Source organism: Hemicordylus capensis, chromosome 4, assembly GCF_027244095.1.
Source record: "Hemicordylus capensis ecotype Gifberg chromosome 4, rHemCap1.1.pri, whole genome shotgun sequence".
NCBI classification, from domain to species: Eukaryota; Metazoa; Chordata; class Lepidosauria; order Squamata; family Cordylidae; genus Hemicordylus; species Hemicordylus capensis.
This window is the reverse complement of record NC_069660.1, coordinates 265,729,994-265,738,479: the sequence shown is the minus strand read 5'-3', so window position 1 is coordinate 265,738,479 and position 8,486 is coordinate 265,729,994. Positions and strand designations below refer to the sequence as shown.

At 42.2% G+C, this 8,486-nt stretch overlaps 1 protein-coding gene across 7 annotated transcripts in view; it reads left to right on the top strand.

Moving 5' to 3' along the window:
• The first annotated feature begins 158 nt into the window (after positions 1-158).
• ARMC1 (armadillo repeat containing 1) overlaps positions 159-8,486 on the top strand; it is a 45,111-nt gene continuing 36,783 nt past the window's right edge. For 2 of the 7 annotated variants that reach the window (XM_053245464.1, XM_053245461.1), the window contains exon 1: positions 2,840-3,005. The gene's annotated coding sequence lies outside the window, so the exon portion shown is untranslated. The other 5 variants (XM_053245463.1, XM_053245460.1, XM_053245465.1 and 2 more) reach the window with 5 other exon arrangements.

The window sequence follows — 8,486 nt, the reverse complement described above, 5'->3', positions numbered from 1 at the left end:
AAAAGGAGCGCCCTCTGACCGCGCGGAGATCTCAGTACAGTGCTCAATGATCTATCTGTCGGTGGCCGAGTTCCTCAGTAACTGAATTTCTCTCCTCCTGGCCCCAACTGGTTCCCTCGCTATGCGCCACGGGGCATCTTTTCGATCAGTAGCGATATTATGAAAAGAATGCAATATCAATTTGCAATGTCTGTTTACATTCTTTTAAGGAGAAGGTCGTTTATTGCATGCCACAGACCATTTGTTCTGGATTCATCGAAGTTTCTTACAGGATCAGGAAGGTAAACTCATATGCGTACAGCCAAATCCTATGCACGTGTACTCAGAAGTGGCTCCCCACAGGTTCAATGAAGCTCTCTCTCACTCAATGAAGCACACACAGGATTGTCACAGGCTGAGTTAATTGCAGTTCCCCGAAGATGGTGGGTTTCATTTGCTACTTCTCCATGGTTGCAAGTGACAGAGACCTGTTTAGGAAATCACTACAGCATGTGAATAAATACTGCATGTTTAATAATGGGAACTGGAATCACGAGTGGCAGTAGTCGCCCACAAAACCACTGTCAGCTGAAAAATCCTCATTAATTAACATTTTCAGACACCCTTTACATGAATGTGTAGATTGCTGCCTGGCTCCTTTTGCACAGGGTTACAGCAGCTTTGGTATTCTAGCTCAGTGTCAAATATTGTAAATCATGTTGTGTCCTTGATTATTAAAACTACAGAACACAACAGAGAAAATGCACATTATGATGGGCAATTTCACCAGTTTGTCTCAAAGTGAAAAGGGTGGCGACAGTAACAAGGGAAGTAAAACCTGTTGAAATTGGTAGTTTACATAGTGTTTACATAGGGCTATAAACAGAAATGTTGCTTAGGACATCACATGAGAAAAATCAGTGCAGAACAGCCAGATTCTAAATAAAGGTAACCTAATGGTGCAGTGGGAAAGTAACTTGCCTAGGAAGCAAGAGGTTGCTTGTTTGAATCCCTGCAGGTATGTTTCCCAGACTATGGGAGACACTCATTTTGGGCAGCAAGGATATAGGAAGATGCTGAAAGACATCTCACACTGTGCGGGAGATGGCAATGGTAAACTACTCCTGTATTCTACCAAAGAAAGCCACAGGGCTTGTGGTTGTCAGGAGTTGGCACTGACTTGAGGGCACAGTTTTATTTTACTATATTTAAAGTCCCTTGTTTCAAGTTTCCTAATGTGTTTAAAGTTTACTAATTTTATTACACATATTTGAAAGTTAAAAAATTAAAACTATGATAAAGTACCTAATCCTCATAAGCTATGGCAGTGGGATTGCATTCAATGGCAAAAATATGGAAAGGGAGGATTGGATTTATTTCTTAGTGAATACAGTACTGCCTGCTGACTTTCCCTTATACTTCCACCAGTAAAAGAACTACTAGATGCTTACCCCAGCTGCCTCAAAGAGAGAGGGAAAAGTAGAACTGAGCATTCAGGGGAACCACCTAGAGTCTAGACTATCCCTAAAGGGGCCAAGACCACATGGCTTCCCTAAGGCCTGTGCTCAGAGTTGATTTGTTTTTTCAACTAGAAAAATATTCCATAATCATTTGTGAGGTGATTACAACTTTGTGAGAAACAATTCATTTTATAGATCAAAAGTCTAATCCTATGCAGGTTTACTCAGAAGTAAGTTTAACAAGACTTACCTACCACACAAATACACTTACTGCTATTAGACATGGCAGCATTTCTTTCCAAATAAACATGCATAGGATTGCATTGAATGTGCCTTCCTGTTAGGAAAAAAAGCATGTTTGTGAAAGACTTTTCATTGAGACCTTGACCCATTGCCAGTTAGAAAAGCCAACTGTGCACTGGATGGATCAATGTCTTATTGGGTATACATGCTTTTTGGAGGAAGGATCAAAGTTCTTTAACAGAGTACATGCTTTTCATACAGAAGAATCAAGGTTCGATGTCCAACATTCTCTGTAAAAAAGGACTAAGAAAGGGGTTCTAGAGAGCCAGGGGCGTAGCTAGGGGAGAGGGGCCCCGTGTTCATCTCTCTCTCGGGCGGCCCCCCAGAGTGAGGGAGACAATGAAGAAAATGGGGGGGGGGTGGAACTGGAGGACCCTCAGGAGCTGGAGGGCCCGTGTTCTTTGAACCCTTTCGTTCAATTATAGCTACGCCCCTGTAGAGAGCTGCTGCTAGTTAAAACACAGATGGCCCAAGGGTGTGAATTAGTATAAGGCTGCTTGGTATGTTCATGAAAGCAGCTTCCCCTTCAGGACCTCAGGATTTGACAAAGACCACCTAGCCCAGGGGTGGCCAACCTAAAACTCTCCAACTCTTAGACTACAACTCCCATTATCCTCCGCAGCTGTAATTCTTGTAGTCCAACAACAGCTAACGAGGCTGAAGTTGGCTCCTTCTGACCTACACGATCGATGGTGATGTTACTATTTGATTTGTCAACATTCAAATAACTGAATCCACGTTCTGCTTACACATGCAAAACAAAACAATCAGGTGCCAACGAATATAGAAGCTGTAAGCAATCTTAACAGAATCTATTTTTCTTATTCTGATCGTGTAAACAAAATACACCATGAAACTTGCAAACGCTGTGCAGTGACCCTTCGCGCCTTCAAATCCCATCGTGCAATACTCCGGTGTAATCCCGGAACCGGTGAAGTGGAGCAGAAGCGCCTGGGATTCGTAGTTCTCTGAGTCCACCTTAAACCTCAGTCAATGACTCTGCTAACCCGTGACGCCTCTGAACTCCGGATCACAGGCATTAACCAATCAGAAAGGGGCGTAACAAGGCGAGCTGTGAATGGAGAGCAGGTACTGTTGGTTGCAACCAATCGGGATCCGGCGAACGGAGAGGTGCTGGGGTTCCGCGAGCGCCCGCCTTGCTGGGTGAATGCTGCTTCTGGGGTGAAAGGTTCCCATTCAGACGACCTCTTTGCCGGGTGGTTCCGCGGTGCAAAGTGCCTTCCCCGCACAGTCTCCCTTGGCGTAAGAGAGGCATCGGCGGCAGCAGCAGCTGATACGTGACCTAGACTGTTTCTTCTTCCCCTCTTTCGGGGCGGGAGCAGCAAAGCGCCTCCCCTTCTGCGTCCTATGAAAGTGAGGGCGGGTAATGGGGAGCTCTGGACCTGGGAACAGGGTGGCGTGGCGTGGCGTGGGCAGGTATGGGTAGAGAAAACGAGGGGGTTGACTTAAATGAGTCAGGAGAGTTCTCTGATCATCCTAAACTTCTCGCTTATATCTCCACCGGTCAACCTCAGGGTTGCAACGGCTGGCTTGGGCTGCAGCCCTAGGCACATTTACTTGAGAGTAAGCCTCATTGAGCACTGCTTCTGAGTGATACAGAATAGCATTGTTACTGAATTTCAGTTGCCTGGCCCTGTTCAAAGATGGAGAACTGAGGGGATCTGTCTTTTCTGAAGTGTGGTCTAGTAAGGTTGCAGTCTTAGTCACATTTCAACCAATTCACACTCTGTTTTTTCTTCTCTTTTGCAATAAAGATAAACAAGGGAATAGATGAATGTCACCATTGGAATGTGTGCCCTTGCTAAAGAAAAAGTCCCACTTTGCTCATTTAGATTTATTTCTGAGTAAACATGCATAAGATTGGACTACCTTGTATCTAAATCAGTTCCTTCTGGGAAAAGAATAGTTTTTGTTGCTATCCTCTGATTTGGTGCTTATGCTTGTATAAAGTCATAGTGAATGCCCCCCCCCCCCGAAAGGTTAAAGCAGTTTGCTTGTGTGTGATATTTTAATTATTTGCAAATATCTGGAAATAAGCCCTGTGGAAATCAGTAGGACTTCCACAAAAACATTCATAAGATTCAGATTTACTGGCTGATCCTCTGCATGCTTACTTGGGAGTAAACACTGCTGCATTCAGTGGGACATACTTCAAAGTATTAGGGCTATAACCCTAGGCAGCTTGTTGAGTAGTGAAATCTGTCACAGTAATGACATGAAAAGCATATTTGTTTAAACAAATTGCACACAATATAGGTATGAATTATCAATCTGATAATGACCATATACTTCTGTGACATTTTGTGTAGTTTAAATGTATAACTTGTACAACTGAAATGCTTTTACTTGGGAGTAAAATCTGTTGGCTTCTATAGAAGTTATATGCTTAGCAAAGTACTTAGGTTTGATTCTAAGCACGTCCTTGATGTGAGCTTCATGGATAACTTTTCAAAGTTTATTCAAAATAAACTTTCAGATAGCTTTGTTTTTTATTTGCTAATTGTAATCCATTGGCAGGATTGTTTGCTTATTTATAGTAATCTGTTGGTAGGATTCCAAAAGAGAAGACGTTTGGAATGTTAATTAGTATGACAGGTCTGCTTGATCAATAGTCTTCCAGTCAGGTAGGGTGATCTAGAGCTCTGAAATTTAACTCATTTATTGCTTTCTGAGTCTTCACCTTCAGGGAACCCTTTGCCCATGGACTGTGGAACATTTATGTCTGTGGCGGAATGCTGTGCATTGTAGAAATTTCTAGGCCCTCTTCTAGGATGTATGGGCAGTTCATGTGGAGTATGGATACTCCTGGACCTCATTTTGGTACCATGTGAAAAATGTGTACCCTGGAACACACCTGCTAACTCTCCTCTGACTATGCATAGGAAGACAGATGGTGATGGGCAAGTCGCCTTCCTGAGAAGCTTGACTACCATTGTTTGGTGTCTCAATGAGGAATCCCCCAATAAGCTTCCATAGAACTTCCGTGTTCTCAGGAATGCTGTTAGAGAACAGCTGTTCTAGCTTATTAGTTAGGTCTTCAGAATTGTGAATGGATTGAGAAAATATTACAATTTTAAATTTCCTACTTTCAGATTTTTTAATATAATGGATATGCAGCATGGAAAGTAGGATCTTTAAATGTTTGTCTATATGTATTTAAAATATGTCAGGCAGCATTCATATCTTGGGTGTGGTGGTGCGCTATAGCTCCTTCTGCATTAGGAAGGACAGTTGCACTGGGGCAAAGACTTCTAGTGTGAAGTGGAACTTTCCTTCTGTTTATGGAAGGAGCTTAGACAATGGTGTGTTGCTTTGCCAAGCCACCCATCTGTTCCAAATCCTATGTTTGTGTGCGCACTGAAGTTTTCTTGTGGGGTATTAGTATTTTGTTTCTGATGTTTGAGGAAATTCCTCCTCTAGTTTCCTTGGCAAAAATAATAATGTACCAGAAAATCTTTGCTTTTCCAGTGCCACTCTTCATACCAAACTGATCTCTAAACAGCCTATTGTTGAGATTATTAACTCAGTGTGTACATTGGAAAACAGCTAATTTTGCAGGATTTATACCCTAATTTTTCATCCGGCAAAAACAGGTCCAGTCAAATGTGGTGTAAAGCTCTTCAAACATAGGTTAGGATCCAAGAGCTATTCACCTATATCTGCCTTCCCAAGGGAACTTTGAACCTGTTTATAGAACAGCAGTCTCCTGTGCCCTGTAGCAAATCATTTTTGAAATGAAAGGGACTTTTGAAAACATTATATGATATGATATGGGGATGTACTGTTCACAGGAAAACAAAATAATCCTGTTGGGTTATTTTCTACAGGGTGCAGGCAAGCCCTTAATATAGCTTAAAATAGCAGTCTGAATTCTGAGCTACGACTGCACAGTACTACAGACTTAGTCCTAGTTCTTGTATTTGGGTGTGCGAGTGTGTGAATGAATGAATATATGATAAATGCACTGCAAATGTGAAGATCATGCATGTGTGAGTAGTTGGGCTTCTGCCTGACATATTTCTGTTATTTCTGATATATATTAAAGATACATGCACCTCATTCTTCAGGTTCACCACCTTTAATACTTGGGTTTTGCATGTATCTTGTTCTTGGGTATATCTGAATATATGAAGTGCAGGCAGCACTATTCCCTTTGCGCATGCTCACACATTTTTCTGATGTTCTCTCAGTTAATTTTAGATCCCGCTCAGGTTGAATCAGGAAGGCCCCACTCTGAATGCATGTGCGCACACACTGCCTTGATACGCCCACCAGTGTTCCTTCTAAGGCGTGTGCATGTGCACACGCTCACAAGTTTTTTTTATGTCCGCTCAGTTAATTTTAGATCCCACTCAGGTTAAATCAGGAAGGTCCCATTCTGAACACATGTGTGCATATACTATCTTGATACTGCTGCTCAGAACAAAATTTATTCCGCACACAGATAGAAAAAAATTAGAGAGAACACTGGCAGGCAGCCCTCGTTATTTGCAGTTCTCACCTATAGGTGCAAATACTGAAACTGATAATGAAACATTGAGTCAATGGTAATGCAGGGGGTGGGTGGGTTAGGTTCCTAACAAAAAGAGGGGCAAAAAAGCTGGGGGTGGGCAGAAATAAGAGAAGTACAGAACCTTAATCTCCAGATGTCCAGCAGTGTTCCCCAAAACACTGAAAATGGTTGAATATTTGCTCCCCTAAAATTATTATTTTTAAAAAGCCACAAAATGGCTCTCTTCTGGAAAATGGCGGCTGGAAATGAAATTGGAAGTCATTTCTGACTCCTTTCCAGCCACTCAAAACCGCAAATAGGTGAATTTCACCTATTTTTCTGCCTGTGGATAATTAAACTGGGTCTCTAAGACCCAATCATGGATATACAAAACTGTGGATAACGAATACATGAATATACAAAGTAAGGTAAGAATCAACTTTTAGTTGAGGGATAATTGGTTCAGGACTAACTCATCTTAAACAAAAAATCTAGATGCTTCCTCCGCAATTGACTTGAGTAGTCAGTTGGGGGCAGCTTGTACTATTTAAGGGGTGTCCTTCTCTGAGCAAAAAATATGAATATCCAGTGCTGTATGTGTAGCCTTATTTTCCACTGGGTTAGGCATTCAAGCTTGGATGTAAACAATTGTGTTGAGGCACACAAAAAATGATTAATATTCTTTAAGGAATATAATTACGCTCTTTAAATATGGAAAAGCTAAATTGTTCGCCAGTATCTGATAACATGTTGAAGTCTTGCTGATAGGACTGTTAGCTCCAGACCCAGAGGTAGTTTCTGTTGCTTACCTTTTCTGGGGTAGTGAGATCTTTTGCAGAAATGGTGTCTACTGTGCTAGTGGTCATTACTCACTTGCCTCTTCTGTTGGCTGTTGGGTGAAGCTGGGAGTCCTTATTGTGTAATGGGTGGGCCCAATGGCTGAGGACTGCTTGCCTGTATCTCCCTTGTGTTATAGGGTGGCTGTAACTCTGAATCTGGCAAAACTGCTCACCTGCCAGGAATTCCTGAGTGAGTGGCAAGCTGCAGAGTTTTGGCATGGGTAGTGGAAAATGCATCTTGATAAAAATTAGTAATGTGTGTTCTTGTATTCCTTGACTTGTGCTCTTCCTTTCTGGTGAGTGTAAATAGCTGTTTTTAACTCAGTTTCTGGAGACCTACTATTACAGTAGATTCCTCATGTCATGTCTCTTTTAAAATTTAAAAAAACACAGAAAAACACCCTAGGTTGTATGAATTTTCCAAACCCTATATTTATGAACATGCCCCTTGCATTTTTTAAAAATCTGAATTTTGAGCTGAGATAGTGAGTTCTATGTCAAATAGTTTTTCAGGATGATCTGAATAGCATAAACATACTGTTGCCTACACCTAGGCCTGGTTCATTTGTATCAGCAAATCATGCTGAATTGTTATGAGCACAGGCCTACATGAGTGATAAGGTTGCCAATCTAGCAACTCCTGGATATACCCCTCATTATTTGCAAGATTGAGCCATTGAAATATTCATGATTGCTTTGAATAGTTGTTAGGAGATTGATGCCAATTAACATAAGAACAGCCCTGCTGGATCAGGCCCAAGGCCCATCTAGTCCAGCATCCTGTTTCGCACAGTGGCCCACCAGATGCCATTGGGAGCCTACAGTCAGGAGTTGAGGTCGTGCCCTCTCTCCTGCCATTACTCCCCTGCAACTGGTACTCAGAGGCACTCTGCCCTTGAGGCAGGAGGTGGCCTACAGCCCTCCGACTAGTAGCCATTGATAGACCTCTGCTCCATGAAGTCATCCAAACCCGTCTTAAAGCCATCCAGGTTGTTGGCTGTCACCACATCCTGTGGCAGAGAGTTCCACAAGTGGATCACGCGTTGTGTGAAAAAGTACTTCCGTTTGTTGGTCCTAGACCTTCTGGCAATCAATTTCATGGAGTGACCACTGGTTCTAGTGTTGTGTGAGAGGGAAAAGAATCTCTCTCTCTCCACTTTCTCCACACCATGCATGATTTTATAGACCTCTATCATGTCTCCCAGCAGTCGTCTTTTTTCTAAACTAAAAAGCCCCAGGTGTTGTAGTCTTGCCTCATAGGAAAGGTGCTCTAGTCCCCTGATCATCTTGGTTGCCCTTTTATTTTATTTATTTATTTTTTTTTGCATTTTTACACCGCCTTTCGTTAAAATATAGCCCCAAGGCGGTTTACAAAAGTTAAAAACATACAAT